A 14,645-nucleotide genomic window follows, 5' to 3' on the forward strand; every position below is an offset into this window, starting at 1 on the left:
TATTTTATTTAGAATTATAGCACATTTTAATTCAGACTAGCCATATTTCAAGCCCTCAGTAGCCACATGTGGTCAGTGGGTATAGTACTGGACAGTGAAGTTCAATGCCTCAGTTTCCTTATCTGCGAATTGAGGATAAAATGAGGGATAAAACTGCCTAGTCACTGAATGGATTGTGAGAGCGCAAGGGAAACACCCTGCACGCCAGAGGCGCGTGATAAACCTTGGTTCCTTTCATCTTTTCTCTCACAGCACCGCCCTCCATCAAGTCTCCGCCCCCTTTCCCCGCCCCCTTCAGGCTCCGGGAGGAAGTAGGACTGGCCAAAGCAGCGCGCTTTACGGTAGTGTGGCCGTAAAGCTACACTTTTACCGCAGTGTGGCCGGTTCGCGCGACGCGCGCACTTTTACCTCATTGGCTCTGCGGCCCCTGCTCAAGGCGCTTTACAGCCGTGTGGCTGGAGCCGCCTATGTGGGGCCTGCGGTTTGGTTGTGAGTGGAGGGAATCAGAGTAGACGGTGTTGACTGAACCTGGAACCATGGACGTTGGCGAACTTCTGAGCTACCAGGTATGAGGGGCGAGGAGGGCTGGGGGGGGCCGTCCTCTCACCCGGGCAGGAGTCTCAGGACCAGGGTCCCTTCATCTCACTTTCTCCCACCTCAGCCCCGGGTCCCCTCACGTTTCCTGTCACCCGGGTCCTAGCCTCTCATTTCACGTTAACTCCCTCGAATTTCTCCTGGGCTCTTTCATTTTCTTTCTTCCCAAGGCCCGGGCCCCTTGTCAACTACAGGCTGGGCTCCTTCTCACCAGGCCCTGGGGCCTGGCTCCCTTCAACTATCCTGAAGGCCCCAAACTATCTTCACAACCACCCCCCTTAAACTCTCTTCTCCAGTCATTGAGTTGGTGGTCGTGGTGGGAGAGCACTGGCCCTTCTTGCATTTGAGCCCCATCTTCTCTACTGACCGGCTCTGTGGCTGTAGGACAAGTCCTGTCGCCCTCTTCGAGCCTCAGCTTTTGTACGTATAAAGTGGAGACAGTAATAGCTCCCTGTTAGGTTTGTTTCAGGACTGTATCAACCAATGGATGTGAAAGCTGATTTTAAAGTGTGGAAAGCCGGACCCATGTTAATTGCAGTTATTGACAGATGTTTGACATTCCAGCATGGGATGGGTACCTTGGAATCTTCTTCTTGTCCCACTTGCTCGGAGTACTTGTGGGGAAACAGTGGCCCAGAGGGTAGAAAGGACTTATCCAAAGTCACTCAACAAGTAAGAGCTGGGATTAGAGATGAGATCTTTTGGCTCCCAGCTCAACGTTTTCCCCCCACTTTTGACTTCCTAAATGTCCAGTATGGTAGCCACTAGCCACATATGGCTATCGAACGCTTGAAATGGGACTAGTCTGAATTGAGAAGTACTCTAAGTGTCAAATCACACTGGAATTTGAAGAATCAGTATTAAAAAAGTAAAATTTTTATATTGATTATATGATCATGTCGATTACTTTGATTATTGATCATACTGATTAATTATATATTTCACCCATTACCCGTAATGGGTGAAATAAAATATATTCAAAATAAGTTTCACCTATTTCTGTTGACTTTTTTTTTTTTTTTTTTTTTTGCGGCACGCGGGCCCCTCACCGCCGCGGCCCCTCCGGCCGCGGATCACAGGGTCCGGACGCGCAGGCCCAGCGGCCATGGCCCACGGGCCCAGCCGCTCCGCGGCACGCGGGATCCTCCCGGACCGGGGCACGAACCCGCGCCCCCCGCATCGGCAGGCTGACTCCGAACCACTGCGCCACCTGGGGAGCCCCCGGGGAGCCCCCCGGGATCCCCCCTCTGTTGACTTTTTAATGTAGCTACTGGCCTTTTTGTGTCACTACTAAAATTACATGTATAGCAGGCCTTACATTTCCATTGGACAGCTCTGCAGTAGAGAATAAGGGATTAAGAGCCATGAGTCTGAAGCCCTATGGCTTGGAATCTCTGTTTTGCTGCTAACTGGCTGCTGTAACCTTGAGCAGAATACTTACCCTCTCTATGCCTCAGTTTCCTCATCTTGTAAATGGGGGCAATGAAAGTAGCTATCATATAAGTCTGTTTTGAAGCTGCTGTGAAATGTAAAGTGTTTAGCCCAATGCTTGTCAAAGAGTTAAACGTTTGAAAAACGTTAGCAATTATATTCATGCGATTCCCTCAGCCGGTATACATAGAACTGACCTTGGAAACTAGACATTGTGGCAAAGAACTTGTAATCAATGGGGGGGTATATAGCCAGGTGATTTCCTTTTTAAGACAGTAATAGGATGTGAAAGAAGAAAGGAAATAGGAGCGTTGTTGAATGAGTGGTTATATGCCTGTTTGGCCTACATATGAGCCCACTGACTCATAGAATATTAACGCTAGAAGAGGTTCATTCATTTGCTCAACAAATATCTATTGAATATGTACTGACTGCATCTACTGAGCATACAACATTGAACAAAACAGACAAGGTTCTTGCTTTTGTGGAGCTTATAATCTGGTGGGGAAGTAACAAGATAAGAAAGTAAACAAATGAGAAATTCAGATTGTGGTAAGTGCTTTGAAGGATACACAGGGTATACTACAGAGCTGTGCTGTTTGGTGTGGTAGCCACTGGTCACATGTTACCCTTGAACACTTGAAATGTGGCTAGTTAGAATTGAGATCCGCTACACCTGTAAAATACAGACTGGATTTTCAAGATTTAGTATGAGAAAAGTGACTGTAAAATATATTAATTTTTATATTGATTCCATGCTGAAATGATAATACTTAGGATATGTTGGCTTAAAGAAAATTATTAAAATTAATATCATCTTGTTAAAAACTTTTTAAATGTGGCTACTAAAAATTTAAAGTTACATATGTGGCTTGTCTGTGGCTCTCTCTCCCTCTCTCTCTCTCTCTCTCTCTCTCTCTCTCTATATATATATATATATATATATATTTTTTTTTTTTTTTTTTTTTTTTTGTGGTACGCGGGCCTCTCACTGTGTGGCCTCTCCCATCGCAGAGCACAGGCTCCGGACGTGCAGGCTCAGCGGCCATGGCTCACGGGCCCAGCCGCTCCGCGGCGTGTGGGATCCTCCCGGACCGGGGCACGAACCTGTGTCTCCTGCATCGGCAGGCGGACTGTCAACCACTGCGCCACCAGGGAAGCCCTCTCAATATATTTTTATTGGACAGAGCTGCTAAAGAAGATAACCGCTGGGAGCAGGAGACAGGACCTATTATTTTAGATAATATGGTCTAGGAAGGACTTTGAGGAACGGACATTAAAGGACCGATGTTTGAGAAGGAGCCAATCGTGAAAAGCGCAGAATAATCAAGGCAGAGGGAATGAATAGCAAGTACACAGGCTGTGAGTTGTTAAAATAGAAGCTGGTGCAGCCTGTTAGAGGATCAGGAAGAGGACTGATGTAGCTGGAACTTGGTGAATGAGCAGGGGAATGATAAGCGATAAGGTTGGAGATGTAGGCAGATGACAGACTATGTAGGCCTTCCTGTGGGCCATGATAAAGAATTTGAATTTTATTTTGAGAAATCTTACAGATAACCTCATTCAGCCCACATATTTATAAATGAAAAGTGAACTCCATTTTGGTAAGGGACGTCCCTGAGGTTGTGGGCCAAGGTAGTGACAAGAGTTGAAACCAGAATCCTGATCTTATTTCCAGCTCTGTTCATTCCCCACATGCACTACTCATGCACTTTTCTTTCTGTAAGATCAGTGTCCACTTTTCCTGTTCCTAAAGATGGTACAGTCTAGAATCTAGTCCATAATAAATGCTCCCATCCTCTTGTAGAAAGTCATGAGGATTACCTGAGTTTTGGATGCAAAAGCTCTTTGAAAACTGACTTTTTATAGACAAGAAAGATGCATTGCATGCCTGCATCGTTTCTCTAAATCCTTATAACAACCCTATGAAGAAGGTACTGTTTTAAATCCCTGTTGTACAGATGGGGGAACTGAGGTACAGAAAAATGCCTGCCTCAGAGTTGGAGTTCCTAACCACTGTGCTGTGCTGAACTAAAGTGCTTTCAGATATGTTCTTACATTAATTGTCAGCATGCCCTTTGAGGTAGGTGGCATGCCTATTTTATAGAAAAGGAAACTCAAGCTAGAGAGGTCAGTTACCGGCCCAAGATGAAACAGCCAGTAAGGAGCAGAACCAGAACTGGAACCGACCGAATACCCAAAGCTAGTTTTCCAATTTTAAAAACTTTTAAAGTTGAAGTATGGTACACGTATAGAAGAATGCATAAATCTTAAGCGCTTTTGATTATACTTGTCATTTACAAAGTAGACTCAATATGACCACTCAAGTTCATTTCTCAGGGACAAAGGTGGTCTGATTTGAACATCCCCACCCCCAGAGTTTGATTCAGTAAGTCTCCCATGGGACCTTAGAATTTGCATTTCTAACAAGATTCCAGGTGATGCTTAAGCTGCTGGTCCAGGGACCACACTTTGAGACCCACCCCTGGTCTAGAATGATCTACATTCCTCTTAAAATCTTCTCTGAGACATTCACCTACCTTCTCATGGCCATTAGTTCACAGTATTTTGAGCTTAAGTTATACTTTGCCCCTGCCACCTCAGATATTGAGAGCAAATCACTTAATCTTTCTGGGCCTCAGTTTCCTTATATGCCTAATGAGGGGATTAGGTAAGTTTCTCTGAGGTCCCTTCTAGCTTTAAAATACTATGGTACTGATTATTTAGGCGAAGAGCTCCAGAGATTTCAAGGGATAAGAAAAGCTTGATGTAGAAGAATGAATTGGGGCTGAAAATCTGGGAGATTTGAGTTTTAATCCTACCTTTATCATTATTTATCTGGGTGATTCAGGATAAGTCACTTCCCTTCTCTGTACATCATTTTTTTAATCACTTGTAAAATGAGGAGATTGAGCTATATGACTTCTGGTTCTTTCTTTTCCTAAAATTCAGAGACTAAGGTAAATAAAGAAAATATGTAATGCCAAAAATGTTTATTAAGAGTATTTGACTTTTTTTGGATGCTTACTAAATTTCACTTTTGGGGCAACTTGGTGGGAAGATTCCAATTTTCTGCTGAGATTGGTTCTTCTAGTAATAGAGTTAGGCAGCAAGTGCCTCAGTATATGCCTTATATCCTTGACATATGTTAACTGTTCATTTGAAAAGACAGGAGAATTATAATGTGGACAGGTGGTGGTGGAAAAAGTCTTAAAGAGGAAACCAGTTATGTTCCCAATATGGAAATGTACTTTTTTGATGCCTTCAGGCTTAGACATCTCATCAAGAAGTGTGCCCAGCAGTTCCCTTGGCCGAGAAGTTTCTGCTGCGTAGGCACGTATATGAACTCCGGGGCATTCTCATTAATACTGATTCCACAGATGTCTGGAAAAAGTTCTTACCTTTGAAGTTTTGCAATAAAGAATTCACATTTAGTGCAGTTTGGCTCATTGGGAATGACTTATTTTGTGACATGAGAAGTATTCTCTTTGAGGCAGATTGGGGTCAGGGAGCCTTGGTTTTGGCAATATTGCAGACACCCACTCCTCTTGTCACCTATCAGTCAGTAATATGGCATTTCCTTGGATTGCAGGGGTTTATTGGAATCTATAATCTTTCTCCTTTTCCCTTCTTATTTCTTTTGAAGTAAAAAATTTTAATGACAATAATCTGACAGGAATAGTATTAAAGTATTCAAGAAAAGGGAAACTACTACCCTAATCCAATAAAATATTTTTATATTCCCACAGTCCTTATGTATTTTGCATGGCTATAACCATTGTATATATACTGTTTTGCGTTCTGTGCTTTAATTTAACATTGCCAGAAATATTTTGTGTTTCTACATAGTCTTCATGTTGTTTTTAATGTTTACATCCTTTTTGCTCAAGTGATAGACCAACCATTTTCCCCTAACTTGCTCCTCTATAATCAAGTACTTAGGTGGTTTCCAGGTTTTGTTCTTGGAGATAATATTGCAGTGAACTTCTTTATTCATGTGGCATTTTCCCCCTCACATCTGTCGTTAGTAATTATCATGTGCCATCATCTCCTGTGCGAAGTATTGCATGGGCTAAAATGATTAAGCTATGGTCTTGGACCTTAAAGAATTCATAGTTAAGGAGCGAGACAGACCTTTCAACAACTAACTGTATGAATAAAGTATTATGGGAGCACAATGGAAGGAACGATTGGATGTGCCTGGAAAGGGGATGTATTGCTGGGAATGGATTTGGTTTGGTCATTGAGGAAAAGGAGATGACATTGGAATCTCAGCCCTGATGAATGAATAGAAATTCTGTGGGTACTGAAGGAGGCTGAGGAGAGTCATTCTTGACTAGGATTAGTGACAGCAAAAACATGGGAGTGACATGTTCAGAGCATTGAGTGAATGGAGCAGAGTGGCAGGAGATGATGGGGTTGCCTCAGCTGCAGGTATGTCAGGCAATACACAGTGCTCGTGTGGAAGTAGTCCTTTATCAGTTTACAGTGCTAACAGTAGTGTGTGTTCCAATTTTACTGCAATCTCGATACTACTAGTTGTCATAATTTAAATTTTTCTCATTAATATAGTAGGTCTATAAAGTGTTAGTTCATTTGCTTTAATAAACATTTTTCCCTTGCATGTGTTTATTGTTTGCACTTCTTATTATCTGCTTTTTTTTCTTAGGGTTGTGTTGTAGCTTATAACCGAGCTTTTCTGTTCTGTTTTTTTGTCGATGGTGTGTGTATAAGAAACATTATTGGAAGTCTGGACACTTGTGCTCAAATATATCTTTCATTCTTTGGTAGCCCCATTTTACCTCTAACTCTGAGAATATTGTCATAGTCATGATGTCACTTTACAGCGTCATGAAACAGGCTCTTTTTGCGTGACAGTTTAGACTAGTGCTTTTTGAAGTTACTTATTGTTAGTGGGACTATAAGTAACAAATAAATTGCTATTCTTATTGATATTCCCACTTCAGGGTGTTTTCTGTTTCATCTTCAGAGTGACGTTTTTTCTTAAGTTCACTTCCTCCCTTTGCAACCTTATCGTCTCTTTTTCCTGTGATGAGTTCTTTTCATACTCGCAAAATTCATTGTATTTATGTGTCCCCTTCCACCCTAGGCAGTGAACTGAGAGGCAGGGACCAGCACCTAGAGAGTGTCTCTCTGCTAGTTGATGCCTAATAAATCATTGTTTAATGATTGAGCGAATGAACCAGTATGTGCCTTCAAATATGCTCTTTTGGAAAGCTTTTGTTCTAATATCTTGTCTGCTTGCTGGCTTGTATCTCTTTGCTTTCATGTTAGACTTCAAGAAAGTTTGATTCAAATCCGTTACTTCAGTTACTGAATTGTCCTTCCCTGTGCCGTACAGAGGACCTTGTTGTGTACCTATTTTATATATAGTAGTTTGTATCTGCTAATCCCAAACTTCTAATTCATCCCTTCCCCCTTCCCCACCCCCTTTCCCCTTTGGTAACCGTAAGTTTGTTTTCTATGTCTGTGAGTCTGTTTCTGTTTTGTAAACAAGTTCATTTGTATCACATTTTATATTCTACATATAAGTGATATCATATGGTATTGACTTTGATTTACTTCACTTAGTATGATAACCTCTAGAGCCTCATTTTTTTTTAACATCTTTCTTGGAGTATAATTGCTTTACAATGGTGTGTTAGTTTCTGCTTTATAACAAAGTGAATCAGCTATACATATACATATGTCCCCATATCTCCTCCTTCTTGCCTCTCCCTCCCACCCTCCCTGTCCCACCCCTCTAGGTGGACACAAAGCACCGAGCTGATCTCCCTATGCTATGCAGCTGCTTCCCACTAGCTATCTATTTTACATTTGGAAGTGTATATATGTCCATGCCACTCTCTCACTTCGTCCCAGCTTACCCTTCCCCCTCCCTGTGTCCTCAAATCCATTCTCTTCATCTACGCTGCGTCTTTATTCTTGTCCTGCCCCTAGGTTCTTCAGAACCATTTTTTTTTTTAGATTCCATATACATGTGTTAGCATACGGTGTTTGTTTTTCTCTTTCTGACTTACTTCACTCTGTATGACAGTCTCTAGGTCCATCCACCTCACTACAAATAACTCAATTACATTTCTTTTTATGGCTGAGTAATATTCCATTGTATATATGTGCCACATCTTCTTTATCCATTCATCTGTCGATGGACACTTAGGTTGCTTCCATGTCCTGACTATTGTAAATAGAGCTGCAATGAACATTGTGGTACATGACTCTTTTTGAATTATGGTTTTCTTAGGGTATACGCCCAGTAGTGGGATTGCTGGGTCATATTGTAGTTCTATTTTTAGTTTTTTTAAGGAACCTCCATACTGTTCTCCATAGTGACTGTATCAACTTACATTCCCACCAACAGTACAAGAGGGTTCCCTTTTCTCCACACCCTCTCCAGCATTTATTGTTTGTAGATTTTTTGATGATGGCCATTCTGCCTGGTGTGAGGTGATACCTCATTGTACTTTTGATTTGCATTTCTCTAATAATTAGTGATGTTGAGCATCCCTTCATGTGTTTGTTGGCAATCTGTATATCTTCTTTGGAGAAATGTCTATTTAGGTCTTCTGCCCATTTTTGGATTGGGTTGTTTGTTTTTTTGATAGTGAGCTGCATGAGCTGCTTGTATATTTTGGAGATTAATCCTTTGTCCATTGCTTCATTTGCAAATATTTTATCCCATTCTGAGGGTCGTCTTTTCATCTAGTTTATGGTTTCCTTTGGCAGAGCGGTTCTGCATCAAGCATTTAAACCCTGGCTCCCCCACTGACCGAACACAGGCTGTCCTGGGAAGGGTGTGACCTCAGGCCAGGTGGCTGTCTGAGGCTGAGGCAGCCCTGGAAGGGCTGACAGCTGTTTGCTGCCGCCGCCCGCTCCCCGCTGGGCAGCAAGCCCTTTCTTGAAGGGGTGTATGGGCATCCCCTCTCTTTGTCCACCACACCAGCCAGGATCTAATTGAACCCCGCCCTTACCCCCACCACACATCTGTGCAGGAATTAACTAACCTATTTTTCAGATGAGTTCACAGAGGTTGAGCACCTTACCCAAAGCAGTTTCCAAAAAGAAACTGAGAGAAGCCAGGTCTGTCCACGGCCAAAGTTTTATGGTCTTCTTATCGCATCATAGGGGATCTTTTACACTTTTACCCTGAGGATCCATTTTTATCCTTTTTTTTTTGGTTGTGCAGTACAGCTTGTGGGACCTCAGTTCCCCAACCAGGGATCGAACCTGTGCCCACAGCAGTAAACGTGCTGAGTCCTAGCTACTGGACTGCCAGGGAGTTCCCCTATCCATTTCTTATAGGCACAAATGGTAGCTGGATGGGGAGCACCAAGGATAATCATCCCCGAGTTTTACCCCCATAAATTGTCCTTAGCAGCCAGCCTCCTGTTCCCTCATCTTCCTTTAGGAACCCCTCCATCCCCCACTCTCAGTCCAGTGGTCCAAGTGTGGCTCCACCTCCTGCTCTGGGATAAAGCATGTGACCCAGACTGAGCCAGTCAGTGTATTATGTTCCCCTGGCCAGGCAATTCTTTCATAGCTGGCACATGACCCAGGGGAAACCAATCAGAGTGATTCGAGGACTTATGCAGGGGTGCCAGAAAGGGCTCTTTCTAGTTGCCCTTGAACCTGCAACAAGGTACAGCTTGAGCTGCTGGTATGTTTCAGTTATTCATTGCTGTGTAACAAACCACCCCAAAACTTAGTGGCTTAAAGCAACAATGATTTATTATTTCCCAAGATTCTGTAGGTTGACAGTGGTGCTTCTGCTCCACATGATGTTGGCAGGGGTCAGTCAAGTGGCTGCATTCAGCTGTGGCTGGACTGGAAGGGCCAGGGAGCAATAGAGTTGTGTGTCGGCGGGGGTGGGGGGGCGGGCATGGTCCACCCCAGGTGCTGGCAATAAGGAGAAGCATTTTTTGCAGAAAGCTTAAAAATGATAATAACACTAACTAAAAGTCAGTCTGCTTTTTATCACTGGATGCTGGCAATTCTAAATGATGTTAGAGTTAAATACCTCACACCTCTAGGACAAATCACTGTTCCCCCCTTATTACAAAGGCATCTCTCTTAGGGTCTGGAACCTTTGTGACGACTACTAGTTGGGGTACCTCAGTTCTCCCCTGTGTCGCCTTTTTCCCCATGTGGCAGGTCATCTTCCTGGATCTTTCTGCATGGTGTCTCCTCTTCAGCAAGATACCCTAGTATTCCTTATAGCATGGCATCAGGATTCCAAAAGGGAGCATTCCAAGACGTGAAGCCCAAATGCACAAGTGCTTCTGAAGCCTCTTCTTGCCTCACCTACGCTAACATTCCATTGGTCAAAGCCAGTCACATGGCCAATTCCAGTGTTCACTGTAGGAGGGGACTCAGAAGGGCACAAATACTGGGAGGCATGGTTCACCAAGGGCCACCCATGTTACAATCTACCACATGGGGCTTACTTACTGCCAGGAGAGGAGGATCACACAGAACCGTGAGCTGCCGGGGTGTACCAGGCAGGGTCCTTGAAGGAAACAGAGGCGCTCAAGCTGTAATTTCAGGAGAGTGTAATAAAGGGGCTATTTACAAAGGTATTTAGGGGATCACAGCAGTGTTTAGGGAATCCAGCAAACGGTGGTACAGTTCCTCTGGGCTAGACAGTGGGGAGCCTTTGGGACCCCTAGGTCTGAAGGGCAAGAACACTGTGTGGTTACTGGAATGCAGGGAGAGTAGCTGTGGCTCCAAGAGGCTTCTGCCTGGCAGGAGCTGGGGCCTTTGGTAGAGGGAGCTGACAAGGAGGAACCCAGGAAAGAGAAACAGTCTGCCTTCTTCTTCTCCCTTCCTCTGATTGCCTGCCATTGCTTCCCATTGGCCGAACCCTATCGGAAGCCAGAGGGCAAGGGACCTTGCTGATGTAGTTGGCCTCCACGCCACACAGCAGAGTGGACCAGGGTAGAGAGCAGATCTGCAGGGCCCAAGGAAGATAGCCAGCATGAAGGGCTGGCCTTGGGAAACCTGAAAATGAAACAAGACAGCCCAAGACAGTGAGGTTAGGTGGAAAGAAACTGGATCCTGACTATGTGTTCTGGGCCCCTGAATCCAGCAGAGCCTAAAGCAGGCATATTCCTGGGCTCTTTAGCTACATAAGCAAATAAGCTCTCTTTTGCTTAGGGCACTGGGTTGGCTTCTGTCTTTTACAACCAGAAGGTCCTTTATTGATATACTCCCTTTGAGGAGCTGGCCCTTTAATGGAATGACTACGTTTAACCCTCACCAGCGTCCTGAGAGGTCCGGGGGGCAATTCACATTTCAGGTGAGCAAACCGAGGCTCAAAGAGGATAAGGGGCTTTGGTCTAGGTCACCTCATTAGTGGCAGAGATGGGATCTGAACTTGGTCCCGTCTCAAATGTTCCAGCCACATTTAGCCACTCTCTGTCTCTGAATGCTCTCTGGCCTTTGGGGCTGTACTGGGTTGAATGGTGTCCCCCTAAAATACATATGTTCAAGTCCTAACCCCAGGTACCTACAAATGTGAACTTATTTGGAAATAGAGTCTTTGTAGATATAATTAACTTAAGGATCTCAAGATGAGATCATCCTGGATTTGGAGTGGGCTCTAAATGCAGTGACATGTTCTGATAAGAGAAAGGAGAAGGAGATTTGAGACAGAGACACAGAGGGGAAGCCATGTGCAGACAGAGATTGGAATGATACATCTGTAAGCCAAGGAACAGCAAGGCTTGCCTGAAACAGCCATCAGCTAAGAAAGAGACATGAAACAAATTCTTTCTCAGAGCCTCCAGAAAGCCCCCGCCCTGCCCATGCCTTTGTTTTAGACTTCTGGCCTCTGGAACTGTGAAAGAATAAACTTTGGTCATTTTGGGTCACCAAGCGTGTGGTAATTGATTACGACAGCGCCAAGAAACTACTACAGAGCTTTGTACATGCCATTCCATTTGCCTGGAATATGGTTCTCTTCCCCAGATCTCCACTTCACTCTGCCCTTTGGGGTATAAGTAGACAAACCTGCAGAGAAGAAAGAAAGGGAACCTTTTAAGGAGTTGCTCACACTGTACCCTCACATGTCTTTTCTTCTTATCCTGCAGGTCTCAGCTCAAATGCCACCTCCTCCAGGAAGCCTTCCCTATGTTCCTACCCTTCTGTGTGCTCCCATAATCCTTAGACTGCCTTTGCCACAGTTGTGCGGGCACTGTCTGTTGAAACGGCTTGTTCTCCACTCTCCCACTGCACTGGGCACTGCTCAAGAGCAAGGCCTGTGCATGATTTTTCTCTGTGGCTGCAGCTGTGCCTAACACAGGGTCAGGACAGTAGAGGTATTCATTAATGTTTGCTAAATAATTTGGATAAATGAATGAATGTTCCCCTCCAGTTCTGCTCCACATCTGGACCGCTGCCTCTCTCCCTCGGAGGAGAAACGCTTTCTGAGAGCACATGTGAAATAGCTCGAGATCACCAATGGCAGGTGCGGGTGGGACACCCACCCTTGAGTCCAGCCATACCTTAGCACAGCCCTCCTGCCTGCGATGCCAAGGCCCTGTCACAGGCGTGACAAACAGCTTGGCTGATGGCTTATAATGTCAGAGATGATGGAAACAGGGAGGCGACGGCTGAAAGATGGGTCGGGGACGCTTGTCATAATTTTATTTGTGGGAGGTGAGTTCCTGTCGGCCAGGTGATGGATGGCGACAGGGCAGGCACAATACAGACCCTGCCACTGCACCTCCCCCTTCTCTCTAAACCAAATGACTTTGGGGATGAAAAATGACTTTCTTGGGAGAACGAGGGGGAGGGGACCTTCAGGGGAAAGGGGCTGTGTGGTTGGCAACTTGGAATGAGTTTTGCTTTTCTCGCTGAGAGTTGAGTTTTGCCTAGTCCGGCCTGATAGTTTCTTTTCTTCCTCCCTTTCTTCCTTCCAAGGAGATTACTGAATAATCCCAGACACATTACCTGCTTTAATCCTCAAAACTGCCTAAAAAGGAATGTGTACTTTACAGACAAGGAAGCTGAGGCTTGAAGAGAGGAAGTAATATACCCAAAGTTCCCTGTGAAGGAAGTGGCAGACTTGGATATGAACTTGGGTCCAGTTGCTCCAAAGCCTGACCTCTCCGCATAAGGATGTAGTAAAGACCACGTAAGTAGCATGTGCCAAGTTCCTTGAAAGCACAGTAAAGAGAGCGATTAATCTGATGGGGAAAAGTCAGGGAAGGCTGCCGAGAAGAAATATTGGAGTTGATTCTCGAGGGGTGAATAAAATGTTAAGTGGTAAAGAAAGAGAATTTTGGAGATTGCGAAGAAAAAAGAGAGGAGTAGCATACATTTTTGTTTGTTTACCCCAAACTGGGCACTGCCCTCATTCTCCTTTCTAACAGAGCCTTGATTTTGGGGGGTAATCCATCCTCCTACAAATGGCCATGGGCTCTATCAAACCTTTCATGAAGTTTCCATTTCCCCTGTGAATGATTGGTTTGGAAACAGGAGTGGGAACAATTCTGGCCAATAAGGTATAAGGAATGTTTTCTCAAGGGCTTCTGGCAGAGGTTTTCTTGCTCAGAAAGAGAAAGTACTTCTTCTTTTGCAGGATGTGGTCATGTCTGTACGTGATGCCTGGAGGTGTAGCAGCCATCTTGTGACCAGATGGATGAACCAACACACTGATGATGACACCGTGGGAAGATGGAAGGGACATCACTGAGCTGCTGAATTAATGACTCCTATAGCCATCAAAATTTTGAACTTAATCTTTGAGTTGATGCATTTTTCTCATTGTTAATCAACTAAGTTGGTGGTTTCATTTTTGCAGCCCAAAGCATTCTGACTGACACAAGAAGTAAAAAGGATGCCAAGCCAAGTGGTTGTTTTCACCACTCAGGCTTGGGGGAGCTTAAGGTACAGGCTTTGCAGTCAGATGGAGACAATTCAAGTCCCAGCTTGGCTGCTACCTAGCTGCGTGACCTTGGAGCAATCAGTTAATGTCTGTGAGATTCAGTTCCTGGGGAGGAGAATACTCACATCTTAGGACTTTGATGGTAAAATAAAGTAATGCACGAAAAGGGCTGCTTAGCACAAGTGCAGGGTATGTAATAACGATTCGATATTTCATACTGGTGCTGGCTATTGCTATGGTCATTACTGAATTTTTTGCCTCTGTGAAAGCCTCTACACTCTCCCCATACTCATCCTAAGACTAGACTCATCTGATCTCTATTCGCCCAAATCCAGTTCCCATAACACTGGTGGTTTTGTAGGTTTTGAGGTCTTAGAATTGCATTCCTGAATCTGGAGGAGGAGAAGGGAGGTACTGGGGTCAGGTCATGGCACTTGCTGGATCAAGACACTCTCTGGCAGGAGTTACCATGGGTGGGATTGAGGTTCTGCGGCCATAGGTCAGCCCCAGATGGACAGCATCTCCATCCCAGCCTGGGCCTTACCCAGCACATAGCCAGCAGACAATAAAGCTAAGCCCTTGGCCTGCCCAACAGTGCTTGGCTTGAGCCTTTGCTTTCCCTCCTTGATCTGTTTGACTCTCTGGCTCCCCGCCGTTGCGGTTTTCATTGCTGAGAGGCACCCCTTGGACTTAATGCTGAAGTCACTAGCTC

The 14,645-nt window shown here is 44.6% G+C and overlaps 1 long non-coding RNA gene across 1 annotated transcript; it reads left to right on the forward strand.

The window, feature by feature from the left end:
- The first annotated feature begins 426 nt into the window (after window positions 1-426).
- LOC307062822 lies at window positions 427-14,155 on the forward strand. The gene is made up of 3 exons (XR_013811226.1): window positions 427-566; window positions 12,967-13,180; window positions 13,628-14,155. It is a non-coding gene; the product is annotated as an uncharacterized lncRNA (long non-coding RNA).
- Window positions 14,156-14,645: the final 490 nt, after the last annotated feature.

The sequence above is a fragment of the Hyperoodon ampullatus genome (genome assembly GCF_949752795.1).
Source record: "Hyperoodon ampullatus genome assembly, chromosome: 14".
In the NCBI taxonomy this organism is placed as follows: domain Eukaryota; kingdom Metazoa; phylum Chordata; class Mammalia; order Artiodactyla; family Ziphiidae; genus Hyperoodon; species Hyperoodon ampullatus.